This window comes from Triturus cristatus, chromosome 9, assembly GCF_964204655.1.
Source record: "Triturus cristatus chromosome 9, aTriCri1.1, whole genome shotgun sequence".
Lineage (NCBI taxonomy): Eukaryota > Metazoa > Chordata > Amphibia > Caudata > Salamandridae > Triturus > Triturus cristatus.
In genome coordinates, this window is record NC_140592.1 from 455,773,787 (window position 1) to 455,801,431 (window position 27,645).

The window sequence follows — 27,645 nt, forward strand, 5'->3', positions numbered from 1 at the left end:
GATCAACTATAGAGGACTGGCCTTGATAGGTGTCCGTTGAGCGACGTGGGCGCCATTAATAATACAGCGCCCTCGCTGGCTGTGACCTATGTGGATCAGCTGACCTGTGCAATGCCAGCAGGGCCATAGAGTCAAGCACTGGGCAGCAATGAGGCAAATGTAACATAGAGCACAGCAGTCCACCACTGCTAGAAACCACTTCAGCTGAGCTCAAGCATTTCCCATCAGCCAGCCCATTTCCCATCAGCCAGCCCAGAAGGGGCGGGCTGTTAGAGAGTGATGTTTTTGGGAGAAGTGTAATTTGGTATTTACCTATGAAAGTAAGAGTTTCGATTTAATGATCAGCCTTGTGGGAAAATATATATATATATATATATATTCACTGAAAAAACCATAGGTTTCAGGGGTGTTATAGTTAGCTGGACTTTTCACTTGTACAAAACCATTGAAATTCCCCCGTTATAGTTAGTTCAGCTAACTATAACTCGCGCGCCCGCAATGCACTGCTGATGACGTCACATATTACATCACTCATGACATGGTCAGTGACATCACTCATGACATCACTGATGACATCTCAAATGACATCACTGATGACATCACTGATGACATCATCCAGTGAATGTGTGTTATTCTGAAAATTAAATATGTTATATATGTATATCTCAAGGTCGATGGAAGAATAAATGGGTATATAAGTGTCTAAATGGATGATTTGTTTTTGAAAAATTGATTGTGTAACTGACTGATTAAGTGTATCATAGTGAATACATGGCTTAGTGAGTAATGTTTAAATATGTAAATATCTGTATCAGTCTCTCACTTTGTGTATAAGTGGCTGCATGGGTTGGTGAGTAGCTACATGGGTGTCTATATAGGTTATTAGTTGGTTTTTTGAGTATCAGTCTGAGTGTCTGCATGGTTCGGTGGGGGGTATTACGTAGTGCATAGGTGCATGAATGAGTGACTCACTGTTTGTATGTGTTGAACACAGTATGTGTGCAGGACTGTATGGGTGGATGAGTGTGTGTATGGGTGTGTTAGTGAGTGAATGACTGTCTCAATAGTGTCTTTATGAGTAACTACATATGTTTTAAACTAGTATATGTGACTATTGGTGTATATATGTGAGTATATGTGAGAGTGAGAGATTGAAAGAGTTCCTGTATGAATAAGTATGTGTTTCTATAAGTGATTGTTTAAAAGACTAAGTATGTGTAAGTTTCCGTAGAAGTAAGTGTGGTGGTGTGTGTATAACTGTATATGCAAGTAAATGTATGTTTGATTCTTTATTAGCATGAGTGACTATGTGTGTGAGTAACTCTATGGATGAGTGGCATTGTGTAACAGGATGTATAGGTGTATGAGTACATATGATGAGTGAGTACATGTATGAGTGACTGTATTGGACTGTTGGTGAATGAGTGGATGTGTATGTGGATCTTAGAATTACTGAAGAGGTTGTTGTAACTGGTATTGGTATGTCCATTGTTTTGAAAATTTTAGTCTCTATTTTTGAATGTGTGTATCAAAGGTTATATTAGGGTGAGAGGAGGTCTGCCACTCTATCACAAGGATGATGTCATCAGTGATGTCATCAGTGATGTCATTTGAGATGTCATCAGTGATGTCATGAGTGATGTCACTGACCATGTCATGAGTGATGTAATATGTGACGTCATCAGCAGTGCATTGCGGGCGCGCGAGTTATAGTTAGCTGAACTAACTATAACGGGGGAATTTCAATGGTTTTGTACAAGTGAAAAGTCCAGCTAACTATAACACCCCTGAAACCTATGGTTTTTTCAGTGAATTTCTGAGGTTTTTTAAATGCTAATTCCTAACTATAACGTGCCTGAAACCTATGGTTTTTTCTGTTAATTTCAAAGGTTTTTTAAATGCTAATTTCTAACTATGCCTACAGAGATAGGACATGTGAAGAAAGAAGAAAAAATGCACAGAAAGAAACAAAAGAAGTGCAAAAAGAAGCAACAGAAGTCCTCAAATACGAAGATAAGTGCAGGAAGAAGGATAACGTGCAGAAAGAACAAAAAGAAGAGCAGAAAGAAGCCTTGTTGCAAAATCATCCTGTACCCTCAACTTTTTCAGACGGATACTGGTGGTAACTGAGTCTGACTAACCAGTCCTAGAGCCAGTGCTATGTTAAAAGACACTTAGAATACAGTGTAAACACCTACATACACTAGGGAACATTATGCGTTGGGGTCCCCCTGTGATTAGCCTTACCTCCTCTATAAGCCCCTAGTATATAATAGGGCATGGGGATTAAAACTACCTCTTAAAACAGGCCACAGGGCGTTTTTGCACACGTTAACTCAGGCCCCGTCCCCTCCTTTCACCATTGTGTAAACACGCCCTGTGTCCGTTTTTAGTTGGGAGATTAAGTTCATTTGAATCCTGAGGGTCCCTAGGGTCCAACTAGCCCACTAGGTACCTCCAGTAAGTGCCACAGAGCTGCGTTGCAGAGAGGTGTAAAAAGTGGCACGGCCTGGACCACCTCTCTGCAATGCAGCTCAGTGGCGCTTACTGGAAGCACTTGGTGGGCTAGTTAGCCCCCAGGGGCCCTCAGTATTGAAGGGAAATTATATCCCCAATTTAAAACGTGCCATGGTGCGTGTTTGCACACGTCACCTCAGGCCCCGTCCCCTCCCTTCACCACTGTGTAAACACGCCCTGTGGCTGTTCTAAGTTGAGAGATTAAGTCCCCTTGAATCCTAAGGGTCCCTAGGGTCACACTAGACCACTAGGTACCTACAGTAAGCGCCACAGAGCTGCGTTGCAGAGAGGTGTAAAAAGGGGCTTGGCCTCAGAACACCTGTCTGCAGCGCAGCTCCCTGGCGCATACTGGAGAGGCCTGTTGGGGGCGCGTTTGCAGAGTGCTGCACGGAGGGGGCATGGCCTCTGGCACGATGCCAGTCTTTTATTTATTTTATTTTTTTAAGAAGGGGGGCTGTGTGGTTCCCCTTCTTATTCTAATTTATTGGCCCTGATGACCCCATCCCCCAGGGCCTGTCTCCTAATTATATTTTTTTGACCCCAATCCCCAGGGCCGGCCACTGTTTTTTATTATTTTTAAAAAATATATATTTATAGACACACCTAGGACATGCTGGACAAACCGTACGTACCTATCACCATGACGATTTGCGTGATATTCATTAAAAGGCGACTATGCATGCAATTAATCCACGTGGAATGTATTTACACCACTAGTGAAGCTCTGACATGTCTGATGCTCTACCGTGCCTAATCCCGGTAGACACCCTTGTCGTTTATTTATACAAACATGGGTAGCTATTGACGGGCACATTTAATACACATGCACACCAAGCCATTCAAAGGGGATTCGACAAAAATTCGACAAAAACTATGCAAGAAACCCCCCTCACGGTTAATAAAACACACATCCACTGCCGGATGTGTAATACTTTTTATTTTACTCTCTGGAAAGGGGACGAACATCACTTGCGAGTCACAGCGCGCTCCTGACAGAGCCCAATGCTGTGTTACACCCACCATTGCCTGCCGAGTGCCACACACCTCTGTGTTGTATTCCACTAGCTACTGCATATGCTATGATACTCTCTAGCCCATGTGCACTGTAACACCACCCCGTGAATATGTCATGCCACACTTGTCTTCGCACGGGTTATATTGCCCCATCTAACGTGCCTTCCTCGATGCCTATGTTATAACGCACAGTGCTATGCCATACATATTACAATTTGGGATCCATATCTTTGTCACAGTGCATGTGCAACGTTACACTCCCCAGCACATATTTTATATTACAACTTTAGAGACTAGTTAGGTTACACAACACTGCCCTGTGCATATTACACTCCAAGGCGCATATCGCATATCACGCGCTAGTGCCTGTGCTATCTCGCGCTCTCCAATGAATCTGTCATTGCGCACAATGTATTGCATATTATATTTCACGCCTGGTTCATCTTATATCACACTTTTTGGTGCATAGTTTATACCATACACTATATCTAGTTTTCATTTTCAATCGTGCTCTCAGGACTATGTTCTATATAACACTGTGTTCACCTACCCTTTTCACGGGCATTACATTTTGCGATAGGGGGTGGAGGGTCAGGGGGTGTTTTTGCCAAGTGAGCCCGGAGTCACAGTCACTAACGTCTTCTTCTTCCTGAATAAAAGTGAGATTATGCTGCATACTTGTTCATATTTTAAGTAGTTTGCACAGACAAAATGTTTTAAAAACAATAACGTTTCTAATACCCGCCTTCTCTGAACAGTTAGCTTGCTGCCCCATCCCCCTCCTCCCTATCCTCTGTTGTGTGAATCCATGGACTAGCCTCCTCCCTCCTGCCATGCATGGTCTGATGTGCTGCCACTGCCCTCAATTTAGTATGATGTACCAGTCCACTCCTCCTGCCCTCCATTGCCCAATTCTATGCCCCATCATTGACCTCCTGCTTAAACTCTGTGCTTAGCTTGCTGTCCCTATTCTCCTTCCCCCTGCCCTCCGATGTCTTTGTGCATGCCCCTGCTCCATCCTTTTTGCCCACCATGTCCCATGGACCTGCCACTCCTATCTACTCTGAGTGTTCTGTTGAGCTGCCACTCCCCTCCCACCTGCCTAGCATTGTCAGATGACTGTAACCTGTCCCTGCCACCTCCACCCTGCCTGTCCACATGCCATGCCTCTATCCTCTTCCTCCTGTCCTACATGGTCCATTGTACTGCCACACCCTTCTGCCCTCCCTGGTCTGTTGTGCTGCAACTGCTCCTCCTGCCTGCCCCGTGTGGTCTGTTGTGAGGCCCCTTCCCCTGAACTTTCTTGTCTGTGCACAGGTCCTAACCCTCCCTTCTATCCTCCATCGTCCTTTGTGCATGCCCCTGCACCCTCCTTCTTGCCCATCATAGCCATTGTGCTGCCACTAACCCTCCCACTTGCCATGCATGGTCTTCTGTGCTGCCATGGCCCCTCCCACCTTCCCTGTGTGGCCAGTTAGCTGCCCCTGACCCCCTCCCACCTTCCCTCCATGGTCTGTGTGTATGCCATCACAGTCTCACTGTTGCTCTTCATGTTGTGTCTTGCTTCTAGGGCCCATCCTGCCTGACCTCCATGGCTATCTTGCTGCTCCTGCCCTGCCCCCTTGCCCCCAGCCCTCTGTTTACATGTGCAGACCCCTACTCCCTCCCTCCTGGCTTGTCTGTTCCATTGTAATGCCCCTGATCCGTCCCTCCTGCCCTTTATGGTCTGTTATGCTGCAGCCTTCTCTCCTGTCTGTCCATTATGGTCAGCTAGCTACCATTGCCTCTTGCCCCTCTGTTCTCTGTTGTCCATGTGCATGGTCCTGTCCCCTCCCTCTTGCTTTCTATGGATTGTTGTGCTGCACTCCCATCCTGCATGCCCTGTGTGGTGTATTGTGCTGCTGCAAACCCTGATGCCTGCCCTGCAGGGTCAGTTTGGTGCACCTCTCCATGTCTCTCCTGTCCTCTGTTATCCAAGTCCATGTCCCTATCCCATTTCCTTCCATGATCCAATGTACCATACTTGCGAACATTTTGAACTTGGTAAGAGGGAGATTTTGAAAAAAAACTGGGGTATTGATTTTCCCCTTTGAGTTGCATTGAAAAAGAGGATATTGTAGACAGGAGACAGATCAAATAAAGCCCATTTGAGCTTAAAAACATTGGACGTTTCCTGGCTGAATCGGGTCTGTTGGCATGTATGGTTGTACTACCATTGCCTCTTCCTTCTGCCCACAATGGTCTATTACATTGCCACAGCCTTGAAGGAGGGTAGATTTTGTATCACAGGGGGCCCCTGGCCCGTTCTGTCCACACCTGAAGTATGAGACCCTTGTCCTTGCCCTGCCAGCCGCATTTGTAGGCCGTATTAAATTGACCAGCGGGTCCTGTGTTGCTATATACGTATCCTGAGACATCCTTACCACTCAGCCAGCATAAAACCCCTGTGTAGGCCCTTCTGTTCAATATGTAGGCCTCTTTGTTAAATTGACCATAGCTCTGCAATTTTAGTGTATAGCAGTCTGAAGGCAGGTCTGCGAGGCCTTCTGCTCCAAACTAGTAGCCCCCACCCTACCCGAGTGCTCCGTGCTCGGTATCAAAGTTCAACATCCCCCTGAAGCTGTCGACATACAGTAGGCTGCATCCTGGACTGGTACTTGCTTCCTGGGCAGGTTTCCCGCTTTTAAGGAAGTGGCAACCGCAGAGCATCAAGTTAGGAGAACTGAGGAGATTTTATACATGAATATATTGAATTCCTGTACAATACCCATTATTTTCTGCTTGCTCTATGGAACTTACGATAAGCGATTGGCCTGAGAGACTGACCTTTTCACCCAGTCCATTGTCAGCATTAAGTGGGTAAATGACGAAATGTCTGGTAAAATCTGCAGACGAAGCTTTTGGGTAGCATACGTAGGTAGATGTAGCGTGCAAAGGAGCCCACAAAATGATATAAAAAGGGAGCACCCACAGATATCAACGGACAACCTCGCCGTCTGTATGTAGGTTAACAGGCTGTGCAGGTTTTCCCCAAGAACTGGGAGCTCTTGTCTTCCTTTGCTTAAAATGTCTTGCTCTGCTTTGCTTGAAGTATCTTATTCTATTTTACCTATATGAAATGTCATGTTATGTTTAACCATTGTTCTCTTTACTTTTGCATTTAAAAGATGTTGTATTGTAATTGCAGGAATGCTTGCTCTAAGAGTAAATGTGAGTGTTCCTAGGTAACATTTTCCTTGGTGTAACTTGTTTCTCATGATGCATTTATAGATGTGTTTTCTCTCTCTCTCTCTGTCAGTCCATTAATTGAGATACAGAGAATATCATGACAGCTGTATGATTATCTGGATTCTGTATTTTGTACTTTATGTCTCTATTCTGCGGTTTCTTTGAAGTTGCATCTTCTCATTAAACTGCCATTGTATTCTGCCTCCAATTCCATGTCTCATATGTCTGTTTTCTTCATTTTTGGAGCAAGCGTTCCTAGGCACCCCGGCTCAAATTAAGGTGCCCCTTTTGTCCCTGACTCACTCTCCTGCTCAGTTCTGTGGTGGCTCCCGGGGCTCTGGGGACCGCCCCTAGCTTCCTTGACCCGTAATAGATCTTCCCTCCAACAGCCTCTCTTGCAAGTCCTGTATTGTTGGTTTGTTGCCCCTGCCCCCCTTTACCTGGCCCTCCATAGTCTGTTGTGCTTCCACGGCCCTTCCTGCCTGCTCAGTGTGGTTAAATTGTTGCCTTTGCACCCTCCTACCTGCCTTCAATTTTCAGAGTCCGTGCCCCTGGCCTCTGCCTCTCAACAGTATCCTAATGAACAACTAGATTGCTAACATTCTATATTTATTACAAAAGTGTGAAACGCCTGACATCATCTTGATGTAATCAAAACTGTAATACCTAGAGCATTCCTTTAGAAATTACATATATGAGAGGGTCTTATTGGCATCAAAATTATGGTTAGTGCTCTAAAAGACTAAAATAAGGACATATTTTCTGAGTTTTCAAATAGCGACAAAGCACTTTTAAATTATTTGTTATCGTTATGTTTTTTTATCTAGTTGACAACTTGATTAAATGTTGCACTTAGGGGAGAGGATGTGGTGTTACTTCCAGAACTGCAGACTTTGCAACTGGGGAACCAGGTTGAAGTTTCTGCTTCAGCTCGACATTCTGTGATTCTGGTCAAATCACTTAGTCTCCCCATGTCTACAACCAAAATGAATTTGTTCTTGTGTGATGTAACCAATGCTCATGTAAAGCACTCCAATACCTGACAAGTCTGCACTATATAACACTGCAAAAACACAAAATAATAAGTGTTTTGCACACTTCTGTCATTGGGCTATATTTGGGCTATATCTGGGTGATTTTGGGCTACATTTGGGCTCTTTTGTCTCCGGTGGCCATCTTGGGAGATTTATTTGTTATGAAGTTTCCTAATTTCCTCATGTACTGCAGTCTCCTCAGTCGGAAATGCTTTCAGTTTTTTACTTTGATTCCATCATGAAGGTATTCAGATATGTCACACATTTGCCATAAATTCTGAATGTTAGCACTCTAGTTGCTCATTAGATCACTGTAGTAAAACTACTGTTCACCATGGAAGTCTGCTCCTGGTATTAAAAGTGCATGTTTCAGTCTGCATGTCAGAATTTTTTAATGAAATAGAAGAGGATTTGAGAAGTCACTCAAAATGTGCCCTCATTTTCTTTCTTCAGCATTAATCATAATTTCTATGGCAAAATGAACCCCCTCATTGTGTTCCTTTTTAAATTAAATGTTTTAAGTGTTACCAGTTTATTCCAATCAAGATGGTTTCAGGTGTGCCATACTTTTGTCATAATGAAGACAGTAAGTGCTCTAGTTGTTTTTAAGAACATTCTTGGACATTCTGTCATTGGGCTATACTTGGGCTACATCTGGGTGATATTTGGGCTACATTTGGGCTCTTTTGTCTCTGGTGGCCATCTTGGGAGACTTATTTGTTATGAAGTTTCCTAATTTCCTCATTTACTGCATTCTCCTCAGTAGGAAATACTTTCAGTTTTTTACTTTGATTCCATCAAGAAGGCATTCAAATGTGTCACACATTTGCCATAAAATCAGAATGTTAGCACTCTTTTTGCTCATTAGATCACTGTAGTAAAGCTACTGCTCACCAGGGAAAACTGCTGCTGGTATTGAAAGTGCATGTTTCAGTCTGCATGTCAGAATTTTTTAATGAAATAGAAGAGGATTTGAGAAGTCACTCAAAATGTGCCCTAATTTTTCTTTCTGCAGCACTAATCATACTTTTTATGGAAAAATGAACCCCCTCATTTTGTTCCTTTTTATATTAAATGTTTTAAGAGTTACCACTTTAATCCAAGCAAGATGGCTTCAGGTGTGCCATACATTTATCATAAGTAGGACGGTTAGCGCTCTAGTAGTTCTTTGGAACACTCTGGAAAGCTGCAGTAGAACACAAAGGAATCAACTGACAGTCTCTGCCCTTGTTGGATGTACATGTTTTACTGAGAATGTCAGACTTCATTCTCACATGACTGAGAAAGATAATGTGAATTTACAGAAAATAAGCTCTCAGTTTAGCTTATAGATCACCTTCCAAACCTCTGTGGTAAAAGCATGAGAAAATATTTTTCTCTCAATCATGATATCCCAGCAGAAGGCTTTTTCACATGGTGAAATCACCTTAGAACATACCACAATTCCTAAAATGAGTATGGTACCATCAACAAATGATTTATAATGTAACTAAAGTCTTAAAACCTTCTATTAACTGCAATGCTTTTTAATGAGGTGCTATCATGTATATTGGTCCCAAGATGGCTGCCAACACTTCTTGGATGAAGTGCTGACAGCCAATCAGATCTCAGGATGAGATGTGTGGTTAGGCTCCGCCCACATATATATATTGATTTAAATGCTATTTTCTCAGGAACTACTGAACGGATTTACACCAGACCTACAAAAGGCACTTCCTTGACCTGAGGACTACCTCTCTGCGAAATTTCAAGTAACTCTGTTCAGCCGTTCGGGCTGTAGCTGTGTCTAAAGGTCCTATGGAAAAATGCATGGGAAAAACGCGTTTTGGGACCCCCCTTTTTTCTCAGCCCCCGCTTGACGAATCGCCCCGAGACTTTCAGGGTAGGAGCGGAGCGTAGCGCCCCACCTATTTTGAAAATTTCGCGAGGATTCATCGACCGGCGCCAAAGTTATTCCAAATAGAATGTTGCGGATTTCCTATGGAAACAGGGTCCTAACTATAACTATCTACTGGCGACCGCCAGTAGATAATATATATATATATATATATACTTTATTTTGCCCGCGAAAAAGTGCCATTCATAGTCACTGAATGTCACTCATAATTACACTCTAATTATGAAAATGTCACACATAAGCAATCTGAAACCATGGCAGCTATGGGGGGTCATCTGACTGATGAAGCCTTTGTTGGTTAGGTGGGAGTTGGGACTGCCCCTAGGAATGAGCTGCATCATCACGTGTCCAGCTGGACACTACGGAGACAAGTGGCTGCTTCTTGAGCCTACTCAGTTAAGAAAGCATCTCCGAGGTAAAATGACGTTTCCTTACATACTCAAACATATGGGACACCCTATTTCGGAGACCTAACTTCCTGGATATAATTGGAGCAGAGCCTGAAATGTCTGAATACATCATCGATTTGTCTTCCGCATTCCCTGCAACCTGTATAACGATTCATTTACCCCAATAAATTGTATCATTGTCAGGGCCAAGCACTATTCAAATGTTATTTATTTAATGCAGATTTATATAGCGCGAAGGTATTGGAGCGCTTTACATGAGCACCGGTAACATTCAGGCACGTGGAGATTAAGTGATTTGCCCAGAATCACAGGATGTGGAGTCGACCCCGAGACTCGAACCCTAGTATCCAGCACCAAAGTTGGCAATCTAGCCGTCAGACCACATTCGCTCCCCATAACATCAGCGACTGTTAAGTCTCGTCCACTCTATCGCTCGTTCAGAGGGATATGCTGCTACCAGGAATCCCTTACTCGTTAACTTACCTTAAAAGTGCAGAACACAAGGAATATTATCAGTTTAACACGTCTAGCAAACTCTGTCACCAAACTTTTAATAGTGAAGCATAAGAAAGGCATGAGGCCTAGGATGAACAAATTGAGCCCCGCTGTTTATTATTTACTTGCCTGTTCATTGACGCCGTTCTCAGGGCTATGGTTCTTCTTAAATCCCCGGTTCCCTTTGTTGCCTAAGAGTTTCTTCTCTCTTCAGCCTGGCGTGCAGGAGAAGACACAGAGGATTGTTGTTGTGCACTGTGTCTCCTCCCCTCAGGGGCGGAGTCATAAACTCTATTCTTCTCATTTGTCCCGCCTGAACAGACATGAGCAACAGATGTCAGAGCTGAGTTACCGATCGCGTGTTATTGTTGCTCTTTCCGATGTTATTATTGTTATTGTAGTATCTGCTTAGTTGCTAACATTTGGGAACAAAACAGGGCAGGTTAGGAAATAAAGGTTGACTTGCATCGGTGCAAAGGATTTTCGAAGCGAAAGACAGATTAACTATTGCAATTTAAAACGTGGACTTTCTCACCTAAATCGCCAGTCTTAGCAAGTAATATTGCCCAGCTGTTCTGGAATTGGGAGAAAATGACTTCAGGAACCCATGATAAATTCAGGGACGATGTGTGGCAGAGGAAAGGGCGTGACGTCATGATGAGCGGAGTCATGAAAAGAGGCGTTTGAAAATTAAATATATTTTTTTCATCTTCTGAAAATTAATTGGCAAGAATGAGACATGAGACAGTAAATCTGTTCTAGGCTACTTAATTAATCATAAAGGGGCTGTATTTAAAATAACTTGCAGAGAAAAAGACTGCTGCTGCTGAGATCTTTGTGTGCGTAGTAAATTTCAGGGGATTCTAATAATGTTAGATAACTCTGATGGTTAATGCAGTTCCAGGAGTGTTCTCTGTTTAATCCTGTCGCACCATTGACTCATAAAGTAGCATAGAGGGTTAAAGTACTTGCTGCACAGCACATCTTGTAGAATGCAGATCAGCAGTGCTTGAAATGGAAAAATAGAAGTGCAGGTTCTCTGTACCAGAGTACCTGCTTGTTTCTGAGAAGTGCCGGTACTCTCCAATTAAGTCAAGTCAAATGATCTTTATTCAGATATATTAAAGACATCCATAAAAGTACATGTAAATCACAACAATCATCCCTATAAACAATAAAAACAGCATTTGTTAGCTATAACATATGCAACGGGGCAACCGTTGGTGCAAATATGCAATGTGCAAATAATGCAGAGGTAGTACAAGCTTATCAGACCGTGTTCATTGTTGCTCGAGATCAAACAGCAAATTAAAAGAAACGACTGGCTCTAAAAGTTGCATCCATAAAAATACATATAAATCACAACAATCATCCTGATAAAACAATAAAAACAGGCATTATTAACTATAACATGTGCAAAGGAACAAGCACTGTGCAAATATGCAATGTGCAAATGATGCCAAAAATAGTGCAAACTTATCAGGCCATATTCTTTTTTTTTCGGACAGCGGTTTGAAGAAAACGACTAACTCTAAAAATTACATCATCTGAGCTTAACAACAATAGATCTCTAATGGCTAGGTTAAAATCCGTCAAGGCACTCTCTCTAAAATACGGAATTAGGTAATGTTTGGTGTATTTTGCATAGAAACCACAAAAAAATGTAAAATGTAACAGGCTTTGTTTGCCACCTAGGTTACAGGGACAGCTTAGATTTCCCAGATTTTTAAGATAACCTAAGGGGAAACAAAGTAAATTTACCACACTTCCGTCCCTGAACCGAAACAGCAAACTCCTGTTCCATCTACCCAGTTTCTTTCGTAGGTAACCCTGGGGCATATTGTGGGGCCTACCACATGGTTCCTGAATGGGGATGTACCTAAGGATTGCTGGCTTTACAAACTCGGTCTTTTCTCTATTTTCTTGGTACAGATCATACAAAGCCCTTTTTACTAAATTCTTATGCATACAATCTATGGTTTGGGGTGCTAAGAATAGGTGCCCCATCTCCACACTTGCTAAACTCTTCTCTACTGCCCTGAGCCAAGGTATATGGTTGGCCCGCTCGCTTTTTAGGCAGTCCGAGATAATATCACGGGTCAAGGAAGCAGCAGGATTCCGCCATATTTTCAACCAGAACAGGGCGGGTCTGGATTTTATGAAGTCCTCTATATAGGGGAGATTCAGTTCTCTATGACACACGTAAGATGGGGCCGAAATGACCCCCCCCCCAAAACCTTCCCACAGAATTTATTCTCTTCAATCTGTATGTTGGTACAATTCGAATATCCCCACACCTCTCCAATTAAAAGTATAGCATTTCTCTTGTGAAGTGTCGGTACTCTCCCTCTCAAAATAAACAAGCATTTGCAATGCAATACGTCTCGCATTTGTTAGAGTTTGAGTTGTAGGCATTGTAAATATTATGTGAGCTGTACGACTGTGTTTGCAGTGTAGTGAAGTTTTGTAGATCTAAATAGTTACATGTATTGTAGTGTGATTGCGAATTGTAATGTTATTGTTAGTTGGCAAAGTAAAAGCGGCATAAGATGCAACAGCCTGCCACTAAAAAGCTATTGGGTGAAATGAGGTAAACTGCAAGTATCACAAATATTGAAGCAGTAATATATTAAAGAATTGAATTACAAGGTGTGCGAAATGGAAAACATTTACATCTAAGAAGGAATATGGTTAAAAATGAAACGCCAAGGCTTGCACGCAAATATTGAAGGCACATATAAAAGAATAAAAAGCTAATGCTTGTGCTTTAGCGACGCTACAGTCTTATAACAGAAAAATGTTTAAAGTTAAGAACTCCTATATTAGCAACGCAACGCAACGCCGCAGCTTGCTTAGTAAATGTGGTATGGCAAAGTAGAAACTTACATTAGGGAGACACAAAGGCAAATTAAACTGCTGCGTATCTCAAAATTAAAAGCGGCATGAAATCTAACAGCCCGCTGTCCAAAAGTCATTGGACGGGATGCGAAGAAATGTAAATGCTACAGTACCGGTCCATTTAAAGCACTGCAGATCAGAGATTTGTATTTTATGTAGCGAGATAAGTGGGTTACTGCTTTTGATACAGAGATCCTGTTATAACCTCCAGTTCATAAATTGCAATCCTAATATAGCACTGAGAGCTATGAACCATGCAATCTACAAGTCATGGGTTTAGATCCTAGCTGTGTTTTTTCTCATACTGTTGCTTTTGGGTAGCAATAAAGTTGTGTTACTACAGACAAACCCAATCACTGTGTTACGTTTTAAATCCTGATTTTGTGTTTCATTTGACCATGCAATCTTAACACATAATGTCTACAAGTATGGTTAATATATAACTCCTACGTACCTTATAACCCTCAGTGTCTTTTGTAAGATTCCCTATATTGATTTACACACTTATATGATTTAATGCCTCTTTGTTTGTGATATAAAGCCCTTTGACACCCTACACTTTGATAAGTAGCGCTATAAAAGAATTAAGTAAAAAATACATTAATAAGTGCCATTAAAATGACTATTCATGTAAGAACTCGTAAACACTTACACTGCATGCACATCTCTTACGAAGGAGGATGGAACAGAGTCAAAAACGTGCCTCCAAATCATAGTTTCTCTAAAGTACTTATGAAGTGATAAGCTGTGTGCCTTTGTTTCTTTCGATTGCATTTGTGTCAAGGTGTTGTGCTCCATATGGCACTCACCCAGGATGATACTTGAACAAAAGACGGGCTGATGGCCCTTTAAATCAGCCCTTTGCTGTGAGACCTAGCTGGAAGTGAAAATAAGAAAGCGCCCTCGCTACCTTATACATGTTGCTTCTCTGAATAGAAAGCAAACAATGTGTGAGCCCTGCTAAATTATGTCCTGGTGTCAGAAAATTACACAAGGGGAAATTCAGCATACTTTACTGGGTCAGGCGGATCCCAGATCCAAATGGAAGGGTCAAGAGATGATTCTTAAATAACAGTTTGGTGCTACATACATATTACTTTTTCAGTTATTTACCTTTTTTATTTTTATCAGCTTTACATAGCACAACATTTTCCCAGGCATAAGCACCAGATTATTTTACACAAGGTTGATTAATTTTTTTTTACATGAGGAAATTAAGTGATTTGCCCAAACTCACAGGATATTTAGCTGATGCAGGGACTCAATGCAGTTCCAAAGTTGGCAGCTTTGGCCACCTGGCCTCATTTCATATTTTCTTATAATCGCCCTTTAGCTGCTTTGCACAGTAAACATAAAAAAACAATAGCTTAGGTATCTGTGAAGTACTGTTCACGTTTTCATTCTTATTTATTTATTTCAGCTTGTATTTCAAAGGGAAACATGTATCTTGAGAGTATTTTACCTGTTTTGAAATGAAAATACCAGTCAGGGCAGTATAATACTTGTTAAGTGGTAACACTACTCATAGTTTGCTCAAATTCTTCGCCTAATCTGCATATCACTTCCTTTGCAGTAATCTTAACAAAGATATTGGAAACAGAATCACTGAAGACCAACAGTAATACATCATGAATTGAGGTACTTCATGCATTCTTTGGGAATCTATAAGAGGGAGCGTTGGGCAATCTAAATTTCCTTGTAACGTGCATTGACTTAGTGGAAGTTTTAAGCATGAGAAACAAAAATTCGAAGTATGAAATAGAAAATAGTAAAGAACTGCTATGCCAGCAATTGGAAGAGCCACGGTAGGAAAAGCTATTCAATGAGCTGATTAGGAGAATCAACATATACATTAAAGAATTCTAAGAAAGAAAAATCTGAAAATACAAAATGCGCACAATAGATTATAAATTAAATGAAGAGTTTACTTCTTCAGAAGTGTAGGCACATAAACGGATCATCCATGGATCATCTTGAGAAACAACAAGTATGAACAATAATTCAACAGATGAATAAGTGAAAAAGTTTTGACCCAAGTGACAGGGCGGGAACTGAGGGTGGAAATGGGAGTTTGTCTGCTGCTCTGGTTTCCCCACACGCCGCGCACGAAAACCACGAGTAAGTTTTGCGACCTGGGGCTGGTGGTGGCCAAAAGGGAAATTACTCTACACTGGAAGTCGAGGACTGGTCCCAGCTTCGCGAGGTGGAGAGCGACCTTCACCAAATGGGCGGGTAGCGAGGGCACGCTCCGGCTGCAGCTTGCGCTATGGGGAAACGTTGAAAAGGCGCTGGCCATGGCACGTGCATGGGAAGCACTAGTGGTTGACCTCCAGGGGTGGGGAACAGAAGGGGAGGAGGACATTGAAGCACTGGAACAACCGGCGGAAACCTAGAGGGGGAGAGGCACTTGCTGGCGTGCTCATGAGGGCGGGAGGGCTTTTTTTTTTTTTCCTCTCTGCTTTGAGCCTGTCTATGGGGGTGGGGAGTAGCCAGCGGCCACTAACACGGCTACTTACAAGAGAGACTTATCCTGGTACCTGCCAGTATGGCACACTGACATGTGGGTGGGGGGGGCGCATTTGTTTAGGGGGGTGTTAGGGGACAGCGCATTGGTAGTTGGGAGTGGTTTAGATTGTGCTCTGCAACGGTTTCTATAAGCGGGAGACGGCCACTGCTATGATGAACATTGTGGATGACAATTGTAATTGAGTAATGCAATAAAAATTGTTTTTGCAAAAAAAAAAAAAGTGAAAAAGTTGCATCAAGTAACGTTAGGCACATCAAAAGTATCTTGAAGAGAGTTTTAACAAACACCGTGGTTGAAGTTTTATATAAAGGCACCTTTGTACCAACCTACAATTCCAACCACATTGAGATGATGAAGATAGCATTTTTCATGTTTATGAGTACTCTGACTTTTATCAAGAATACGTTCACAACGCACCCCGAAAGCCCTAAATACAAGGCGTTGAAACTAAAATCAATATTCGGTCCACCCATTCGAATTAAAACCCTTGCTATACTTGCAGCAATGGTGACAAATGCTTTCGAAATAATGACCTGAAACAAATTAAAACAAGCATTGGCATAGCCAATAGGTCTCGCTTTTGGAACCTTATAAGTATTTAGTTATGCAGCACAATATCCTTGGTGCAACAACATCAACTGTTGCATGGCTAAACACTGATAAGGTCCCAAAGGCGAGACCTATTGGCTATGCCAATGCTTGTTAATTGTACTTTCTTGAAGAACTGATGACGTGGGGTCTCCTAGACAGCTAACACTGTCTGCAGCCACCGCAACGAATGAAGGTCTGTCTGCTCTCCAGTTGTGAAAATAAGGGTTGTAAAGAGTCTCAGGATATGTCAGCACGCTAAGCTCTAATAATAAGACACACAAATGATCTTGTTCAGATCATTATGCTATGGTGCCATACCCAGGGCTTTAAGTGGGATGAAAAAACGGGGGGGGGGGGCAGGATCTCTCAAAGGGGCGGGGTCGATGTAATTAAGGGCGTGGCTTAAAAACACGTCAACCAAAAATCTGTGCTTAGCATAGAGCGCCACCCGACTGGTATTTTGCTGCTTCTCTAATTGTACTGAGATATATAATACAACAACTTATATTACACCTACAACAAGCCAGCACTATTGGCTTTGTCAATGGCGGTTAGTTGCATAAGATAAATATGTAACAACTACGGCTTCGTTGTATATAATATTGAAAATGCTTCAGTTCTGAAATGATGAGACCATGAAAGAACTATAACGAGTCTCCTTGAAGTTACATCAAAGGCAGTGAAGGGTGGTGCTGCTGAAGAGATAAGATTTCTTTTTCACCCTGAGTGTGAGGGCATAAACGGAGAGCCCGATAGGGACCCGTATCAGCATATGCTTTTTAGAACTGTTGGTGCTGAGCACCGACAGGACCCGGCCCTCTTAAAGCCCTGGCCATACCAAGCGCATAAGGTGCTAGACCAAAGCTCATAGCGTAACATACCTATTTAGCTTCCTATTTGAGAAGTAGTTTTCTCCACACACAAATATTCCTTACCCACCAAAAATAGACTGCAATTACCCCTTTTACAACGTGATGGTAGGGTGTGCAGCTTTGCTGCCCAGCACACGGTTTGGCACGATGGAGCCTGGCGCTGGGATTCAGGCAGGCCCTGGCAGACACTCTCCTCGGTGCCCACAGGCAGGGCCGCTGGCTACTGCCAGCTTCCCCCGTGCCACTTAATGATGTTGGGGCTGGCTCGCGAGACAGTGAAACGAGAGACCGGGACGCTCTCCTAATCGGATTGTGTTTGGAAAGCTCGAGCGCCACTGGGCCCCATCCAAAGGCAGAGGTGCGGGAGGCTGAGGGTGGGACGCGGCCTGCTGCCAGCAGCACCCACAGCCTAAGAGTCTCTAATTGTAGGATGGGTCAGCTGCTGAGCATTAGTCTCCGCCCCCTTCACCCACCTGACCAACAAAAGGGGGCAGAGAGGCAGCGGTGCCCAGGTAGCACTGCGGAACGCCTGTTCGTGCCAGTGTAGAGCCGGACACTGTGCCAGTCCAGGGCAATGGCCAGGGTAGAGATGGAGACCCAGCCCAAGTTATGGTGCCAGTACAAAGCCATAGACAGTGTCGGTGCAGCGCTAGAAAGAGTACGACAGTGTAGATGAAATGCTGCGTCAGTGAAAAGGCGGAGTTAGTGAAGCATGGATGCAGAGAGACTGCCTGCTTAGAGTCTAGATTTAGGGACAGGACTTGTGTACCGCTAGAACCAGTTGCAGAGTAGATCTGGAGACTGTGCCAGCAGTTTAAGAGGCGGCGCAGGTACAGTGGTTAACGCAGTGTAAGTGTAGAGCAATGAAAAGTGCCGGCGTAGGGGCATACGAGAAAGAAAGCGTTATTTTAAGGCCAGGGGGAGGTAAGAACGTTTTTCAGGGTTTAATTTGTAAAAACAAATACACATTTTAGTTTCTAACGTTGAAAAAAGGTAATGCTTTTGCGTAGCTGTATTGATTGCACTGTGCTGTGTTTATGCAGCGCTATATAAAACAAGCACACGCCAGGCAGCCGCGGCACCCGCGCTTTACTTATAACATTAAAAGTAAAGCGCAGGTGCCGCGATTATATAAAAAGTAAAGAAATAGATATTTTTTCTATTTCTTTACTTTTGGTATAATCGCGGCACCCGCGCTTTACTTTTAACGTTAAAAGTAAAGAGCGGGTGCCGCGATTATATAAAAAGTAAAGTAATAGATGTTTTATCTATTTCTTTACTTTTGGTATAATCGCGGCACCCGCGCTTTACTTATAACGTTAAAAGTAAAGCGCGGGTGCCACGATTATATCAAAAGTAAAGAAATAGATGTTTTTTATATTTCTTTACTTTTGGTATAATCGCGGCACCCGCGCTTTACTTTTAACGTTAAAAGTAAAGAGCAGGTGCCGCGATTATACCCAAAGTTAAGGAAAACAAGCATTGGCCACGAAAGTCATCGCGATCACGATCGCTGTGAAAGCGAAAGTGATCGCGATGATGCGCTAGTGCTGCTGGCTGGCCTAGCGCATGGCGGCGATGTAAAGCCATATGGCTGCTTTGCGCGCGTGCACACCTCGTGCACTGTAGCTCTATGCCAGCGGTAGCACTTTGAAAAATCCCTTACAAAATGTCTCTCCAAGCCAGCGCATGCGCTGGGCTCAGCGAGACCTAAAAAAGGAGGAAACCCAAGCCAAAAAGAAAGAACCACATTAAACAAACGTATGCGATACACAGACGTATGTTTCAAATGGCTTACTAAGGAAGTGCTTGTGTGATAACAGACATGTTTTTTTATAGAAATATTGAAGTGCATTTAAATAACATCAGCACATACTATCTGTTGATACTTCTTAAGCCATACTAGAAGCTCTGAACAACATATTGGACCAGACTGGGAATAATGGAAGTATAATTAAAACAAGCCGCGAATACTTAACACAAACCAATCCTTGATGCATCAGCTTTCATATGATATTCAAAAATTTACTAGAGTCCTACTAATGCCCAACTTTGATCCATCATCTCAGGTTCACATTCTATACAACAACCAGTCAACAAAATCTTGTCGCTAGAGCAACTACACTTCACTCTATACCATAGCTTTTTTACATGGGAGGAGGGACATTTTCTCCAGCTAAACGGTACATCATCAGGCTTATGTGTTGCACAAAGCTCTTCAAATATCATTATATCCAGATCCAAAGAAGATTACGTATTTGAATATTAAAATTGGCCTAGATGCACATTGATTTATCTAAATTACGCTGATGATGATTTCATGATCTGTACTGGAACAGAGAAAGATTTGTGCAATAGACTTGATTTCCAAAGATCTCGGGATACAGTTCTCAGAGACCATCAGAGAGGATAATGTACATTTCAGGGATGTTCATTTAACTGTAAAGGACCGAAAAATGAGTAAAGAATAAGGCCACAATACACCTTAAGTTTACCCTACAAGATTTTCCAGATGTCGTACTTGCATCTCATGAGAATCAAGCAAATAATTTCAGATCACAATGAATATGAACAACAATAAACAAATACATGTCAGCAATTCAAGCAAGACGGTACTATGTGCAAACACTTGAGCAAGCAAAACAAAAATAGCTTTGAAAAACAGAACAAATCAGACAAGAGACAAGTATTTGTTATAAAAATGTTCATGGCAGTGTGTATTCAGTAAAAAAGTTATTAATTAACCATTGGGATTAACTAAGGTCAGAAACGGATTTCAGAGGCATTTTTCATGATAACCCCATCTTCACTTGTCAAAGGTGCAAGAACATAAAGGAGCTCATCAGCAATAATACTGTGAATAGACAGTACACCGAGAAAAAAAACAAGAAAACACATTTCCGTGCATTAATTATCCCGTAACAGGAAACAAGATTATGTACCTGCACACAGAAAAATCCATATGTTTGCAACATCAGGCCACTTCTGATTGCGTATATTCTGTGAAGTGCCTATGTGAGCTTATATATGTGGACAATATAGATCAAGACAAGTGTGAACAAATAAAAGCAACATACAAATGAAAGAAGGCAAGTCAACAGAGGTTATACACTTCTTAGAAACCTGACACAACATAAATCAATAGAGGTTTTGCTGACAATAGGAAATAGTTCTTGCAGAAGCAAATCATACAGATCAAACTTTTTAACGGTTTACAACCAAGAGACTTGAATGACAGGTTAGAAACGTCCTGTTTTCTTTGACCCAACATCAGTTTTCCTCTCCTGAGAATTAAAGCTTTCATACTGAATACTGTGCAAATTGTATATTACAATGTTTGTGACAGTTAAGAAAGGTTATTATTCAAGGACAATTACATTTTTACTTTTTTTTATACATAACAGCATATACAGTAACAACAACCTGCCATAACAAGCCACCTTGACCACCACAGTCTCCCCAGATCGGGCACAGCACAACTGAAGATCAGTATTCTCTTCGTCATTGCCCACTGTCCGTGACCTCTTCTCCCTTTCCCCGTGTCCCTAACTCTTGTGGATGTGAAGGCAGAACATGCAGAGGGCCGTCTCTCTCTCAACCCGTAACAAAGATACGGTTACCAGTATCAACCCAACTCTCAGTCAGCTCCCGCATCCCAACCATCCAAGATTTTGCCAAATTTCTTCTGGTAACCCCATTTCTTGTAGATTTACCGCTCCATTCGTTTTCAATGTGCCATTCCTGTCTCCCTGTCTTGATGAATGGGGGAATCTCAGAACCCCACCTGTGAGCAATGTCTCATTTTGCCACCATGCATCCCATGTTTAATAGAATTTTCTGATACCTAGATACATCCGTTGGTTCCCATATACTCAGGAGTGCCAGTCGGGGCTGTGACTCCAGGGACAGCTCTGTTGCCTGTTCCAGGGATCCCCCACTGCCTCCCAGAAGTTCTGCATCAGGGGCAACTCCAGAGTGTGTGTAGCAGCATGCCCTCTTTACCACAGCCTCTGAGACAATGTGCATCCTCCACTCTGCCTCTCCTACTGAATTAAGCCCGGTGTAGGATTTTGATCTGGATCTGGTGAAAACTCTTCTTCATGGCCACGTCCTGTCAATCATCCTCATCGAGTTCCCCCAGATCTTGTGCCCATCTATCCTGTATTTTCAACAGAGGGGGTTGTGGGTAGTGCATTATTGTACTATAAGTCATTGAGATCAACTTCTTATCCACCCGCCCATTTATTAGTCTCCCTTCCAGTGGGTCGTATTCCTGTGTCTCCTCCTCCAATAACACACATTTCAGGGGGGCATGCCTTAACTGACCATATCACAGCCACTTTGACTCTGGCATCTGATATTATTTCCTCAAGAAGGCAAAGGGCACCACTCCATCTACACCCCACACATCCATCAACATGGAAAGGCCGATGGTGCCCCATCCCCGAAAACCCTTCGGAGCCACCATGGGGTGCATTCGGGAGCCCTCACATTGTGGTGTTTTCGGGGTCAGCCTAATACCCCACCCCATATCTATGGTAAACCTATTTCAGATATCTACCACCGTCCTAGTGATCGGACTCTCTCTAGGCAACAGCCAGCCATTCAAGGACACTGTTGATATAAGCTTATCCTTTTTGTATGTGATAAGACTGGGTTCCGCTATCAGAATTTAACTAGTAACCCTAGGTCAATGGATCTTTTGTTACCTGCTGAGAAGTGCAAAGGGGAGAAATAACTCATTTGAGGCAATCCAACATTTCCCAATGATTATGACTCAAAATATTACATATGACTCCGAATTCCAATTTAGTGGGTTTATCACAAAGCCAGAAACAGCTGAATATGCAAGCACCTCAGGACGAGGCTGTAAAACTACATGGGAACTAATACAAAACCATATCTACGAGTGAGCTTCATCCGATAGAACATGAAAAGAATAAAAAGTTCCAAAAACAGAACACAGGCAAGGACTGCCCCAATGTCTAAGTCAGACTTCAACTGCAGCTGAAAGATGAAACGCATTAGACTATCCCTACTCTATCTCTAAAGTGACATCCCTGCTTAGCATTCCCCTGGCAAGATTAATTAAAGGTGTCAGCACGTGAAGACTTCCTTAGATGTGCACTTCACGTTGTATGGATTAAGTAGTCAAAGCTACTTAGCTCGTTCTAAGAGACTCTCTCTAACCTCATCGATCTCCTTACCCCTTCTCCTAACTCCTTTCTTCTCCTGACTCATCCCTCGGGGCACTGTCCCTAATACAAAACGTACAGATGTAAAACACACCCACAGATCACCTCATCTCACTGGGCACTTCTCATAGGTACATTTCCACCGTCTTCCTCACTCCATCCAAGTTTGGCTCGACGACCTTGATTCCCAGGCCTCCTCAGTGAGAAAGAACACCGGCTCTCAATTATCAACATTCCGTTTACAAAGTATCACTTCTCCTTCATGCCTAACTCCTAAAACAAAAGGCTTTAGTTTCAACTAACAAAGGCAGCTTCTTCCACCTGCAATGGAAATGTGAGAACAGAACAACCTTGCATGCACATGAAATTCGCTGACTACATTCACATGCGAGAGCCTACTAGGGAAATTACATTTTCAGGCCTACACAAATCGGCCAACATAAGAATAAACGAATAGGCTTTCAATTACACAAAGTGACCATTTCATTTAGGGCTTTAAACATCAACTTATACACACACGTTAACTGTACTTTCCTTTGCAAGCATCTACAATTGTTACACGTTAAGCACAATTAGTCATCTTCACGTGCAGACTCCAACATGATGCAGGTTTAAATCAAATGCATTACATTACGTATGAACTTTTCGTTAGGCAATTGCAATATACTAAAGGTTACTCTTTCCAAACATAAGTGCCATTTCGATTCTCTTGCATGGCACAAAACAATTTCTATCAATCTACTTGCAGATTATTATTACAACACATTTTACGGGTGCGGACTACGCATAATTATGATGCACCCCTACAATTTTAGAGCACCATCGTGCTCCATCATATGACAGACACACAGACGTAAAGCCTTGTATGGGGACCACCAGGGAGGAAACATCTTGTGCGCAAGTACCCCAATTTCTCTAGCATTGCATTGAACGTGTCACACATGTTTTTACATGCATATTTATCATTGAGCTGCGGGTTTCTTGATTTATAAGTTGAGAGATGAGTTGAAAGAGAGCCCATTACCTCAGACACCAATATATTGAGTTATTCAAATACAAGTTTGCCATTACATTTTACCACATTTTGCGACTATGATTAACAAACCTTTGTGAATATAAAGGACACTACTCCAAACATAAACACTAGACTTCCTAAACATGAGGCACAACCAGTCTACATCATCACATACATCATGGACAAATCGGTTGCAACACAACTATACAAACCAAGATTCAACTACAGTAAGAACATATGGATGATGCGATCTTTGAGTCTGTGACTGTGTAGGAAGATGCTCATGTGCAAGTAATGTAAGATCATAATAGAAAGGATCTTCAAATCAAGAAACAGGATTTACAAAATCCTGAACACAAGAAAAGATTGACTAACACACTTGGAATGGCTACAATGATGGTTTGGGAACTGAGATTAGACCTTACATCAATATAGAGTGATGAAAAGAGTTTACATTACAGAGGGATGAACCCAGAATTTGTTACTAGCGACAACCATATAGGCGAATTAAGCTCTCATCTACTGTCTATACTTGCTTATTAAACTCTTGTACCAAATGCCTTCATGTATGTCACCATGTATGTACATTAATTTTCCACACTGAATATAGTGCCTTGACAGTGTATATGAAGCTGTTTCATCAAGCTATGCAGGTTTACAGGTTATGGGGTTATTACCAGTGACAATCCACTCGCCCACTCCACTGCTTCTTTAAAAAAATAAATCTTTATTTATGAAATTTTATATTAGCAAAAACATAACTGAAAAGACAGAAAAAGAAACAGACGAGGGGTGACAAGCATGTCTAAAATGCAATATACAACTCACCAATGTATATCATACATACAAAGTGTACAGTATTGAGACATTTCCAAATGAGAAATCAAGGAGGGAGAGCCAGAGAGACAGGTAGCTGTGCATATCAGGAAATGAAGAAGTTCATGTACATAAACCACAGTTCAATACGTGGTGGGGCCTCTTCACAGACGCACATGTTTACTGGCCTTCCAAACAAAGTTCTCAGGGTATAAGTCAATTTTCCTCAGTTTCATCAGCATCAGAGGTTGAAAGCAGCCGTTAGTCCCTCAATCGCTGCCAAATGTCCTTAAGTCTAGAGGCTGGAGGCTATAGCGATGCATATATTTCACTTGTAGTGTCACAGTATATCAAATCCCTTATCCATTCTCCCACTGTAGGACTGGTGCTCCCACACCAGTGAAGGGCCACCTGGCATTTGGCCAATTTATTTATTTATTTATTTATGGCATTTATAAAGCGCTCTATAACCCTACGGGCATCCTGGCGCTGTGTACATAGCTAGAAACTCTGTGCAACAGGGAGAGCAAGGAAGGGAGTCTTAAGAGTCTGAACAGTTAGGTTCTGGGAAAGAGCCAGGTTTTCACCTTTTTTCGGAAGGCCATCAGTTCATCTGTTTTCCTGATATCAATAGGTAGGCTGTTCCACAGATGTGCTGCCGCTATGCTGAAGGCTCTCCCACCACAGGTGACTTTCCTAAACCTAGGGACGTCAATGAGTCTGGAAGAGGATGATCGAAGGGACCGAGTGGGTTCATACCACTTAAATTTGTGTTGAAGTAGGCGAGGGCCCATCCCGTGTACTGCTTTAAAGACAGTGCATAGGGATTTGAACAGAATTCTCTGGAGTACAGGAAGCCAATGGAGATCTGCCAAGGCAATGGTAGTGGAGGCTCTTCGCCCTCGAGAGAGAGTCAGTTTGGCCGCGGCTGCCTGAATAATCTGAAGTCTAGAGATCAAGTAGGCAGGAGACTCCAATAATAGGGAGTTGCAATAATCTAGGCGGCTGAGAATAGTGCTTCTTACTACAGTGGCTCTGACCTGTGTTGGTAGAAGAGGCAACAGCTTACGCAGCCCTCTTAATAGAGCGAAGCAGCTGCCTACCTGCTTGTTGACATTGGTCTCGAGACTCAGATTCTCATTGAAGCTCACTCCGAGGTTCCTTACTGACTTTACCGGGGTTAATGACTTCCTAGGCTCCAGAGGCCAGAAGTCTGAGGGAAGACTTCTGGTGATTCTGCCTACTTTGCAATGCATTATTTCAGTTTTATCACTGTTGAATTGCAAAGAGTTCTGTTTGAGCCATGATGTCATTTCCCGCAGACAGGAGTGGAAAATTTCGAGTGAGTCTGCCTGAGTACCATCAAGGGAAATCACCAACTGCGTGTCGTCCGCATAGTTGATCACGCTGATGCCGTAAGTCTTGATGATGCCCAACAGGGGTTGCATGTAAATATTAAAGAGTATTGGGCTGATTGCGGACCCTTGTGGGACCCCGAAAGGAACAGGAGCAAACTCCGACTGGTACGGAGGAATTGCTACTGCCTGCTGTCTGTCTGACAGATAGGAGTAGAACCAGCCAAGCGCAGCTCCCCCGACTCCGATGTTTTGCAATCTGGTCAGTAGGATGTCATGGTTTACCGTATCGAAAGCGGCGGACAGGTCGAGCAGAATAAGAGTTGCTGACTCTCCCCTGTCCGCCCTCATTCGTAGATCGTCCAGTACCGTCAGCAAAGCTGACTCGGTCCCATGTGCTGGTCTGAAGCCAAATTGCTCTTCCTCCAAGATGTTATTGGTTTCCAGGAAGAAGGACAGGCCTCTGCTAACCAGCCGTTCCATGATCTTGATTGGATAAGGCAAGAGTGATATGGGTCGGTAGTTTTTATGGCAGCTTGGATCAAGGTTAGATTTTTTCAGCAAAGGAGTGACGACTGCTAATTTCCAGTCCCTTGGTACAGTACCTGTATCAAAGGACTGTATACACAGCCGTCGAAGTACTGGAAAAAACTCATTCCCAAATTCCTTTAATATTTTGTGCGGGAGGGGGTCCAGCGGGGATCCTGAGGTTGTGCTGAGGGCTGTCTTTACAAATTCTGATTCTGTCGGGGTATCGAAATTCTCCAGGGTTATCCTTGGAGTGAAGGATCTTATAGTTCCTTCATTTTTCTCACTGCTGCCCTGCACTCGGGGGGGAGGAGGCATCCTTCATGTTCTCGATTATTTTTGCGACTTTTTCCTGGAATAAGGAAGCTAGACCATCGCATTGCTCTTGTGATGGTCTGATTTGACTGTTGGCACATTCAGGGTGAGACAGCTCTTTAACTAATCTAAAGGTGTCGCGGGATTTGTTGGAGCTGTTAAGAATTATCTCTGCGAAGTAGTTAGCTTTGGCGATATTAATTTCCTTCTTATAGTGCCCTATTTTCTGCCTCCAGGCCAGCTTCTCCTGTTCTAAATAGTTTATTCTCCAGCACCTCTCCGCCTTTTTGCAGATAGTTTTCAGTTCTCTCAGTTTATCGGTGTACCAGGGCGCAGAGGGTTTCCCTCTTTTTCTGATAACTTTCAATGGAGCAATATCATTAAGTTGCCTAGTTACCTCTTGACATAGTAAGTGGTAATTGGTGGTGATATCATTCTCAGGAACAATCGAAGTCCCAACTAGACTGAAATCAGACTTCCCTTCCTCTTTCCTTTTTAGCAGACCCTTCCAGTCGCGGCTAATAAAGGTCCTGGTCTGTGTGTTTGTTGATTCTATGTTAGACAACGTGTGGATGTTAAAAATTATAAGATGGTGGTCAGACCAGTCTACTGGTGAAGTTATTCCCACCGTGACGAGATCCTCATCAGCGAATATTAGGTCCAGTATGTTCCCATGCCTGTGTGTGTGGGGGTGGTTATCCATTGTTTCAGGCCCAGGTTGTTGCAAGATTGAGTAATACTGTGTAAGGCCGGGTGCGATTGGTCGTTGTCCCCTAAATTAAAATCTCCCAATATCAATAACCTGCTGTGTGATAATGCCATGTTGTTGAAAACAGTGATCAGTTCCTGTTGTTGCATTGCATTAAAATGGCCCGGCGCTCTATAGCAAATTAGGCCAGTAATGCAGTAGCCTGAGTCATTTCTGATCGATATCCCGA

General features: G+C 42.8%; 1 protein-coding gene across 2 annotated transcripts in view; it reads right to left on the minus strand.

Annotated features, from left to right (window-relative positions):
- PLD3 (phospholipase D family member 3) overlaps positions 1-11,214 on the minus strand; it is a 269,488-nt gene extending 258,274 nt beyond the window's left edge. The window contains exon 1 of one of the 2 annotated variants that reach the window (XM_085625365.1): positions 11,131-11,214. The gene's annotated coding sequence lies outside the window, so the exon portion shown is untranslated. Of the gene's footprint in view, positions 1-10,724; positions 10,874-11,130 lie in introns of those variants that run through there. The other variant, XM_085625364.1, reaches the window with a different exon arrangement.
- Positions 11,215-27,645: the final 16,431 nt, after the last annotated feature.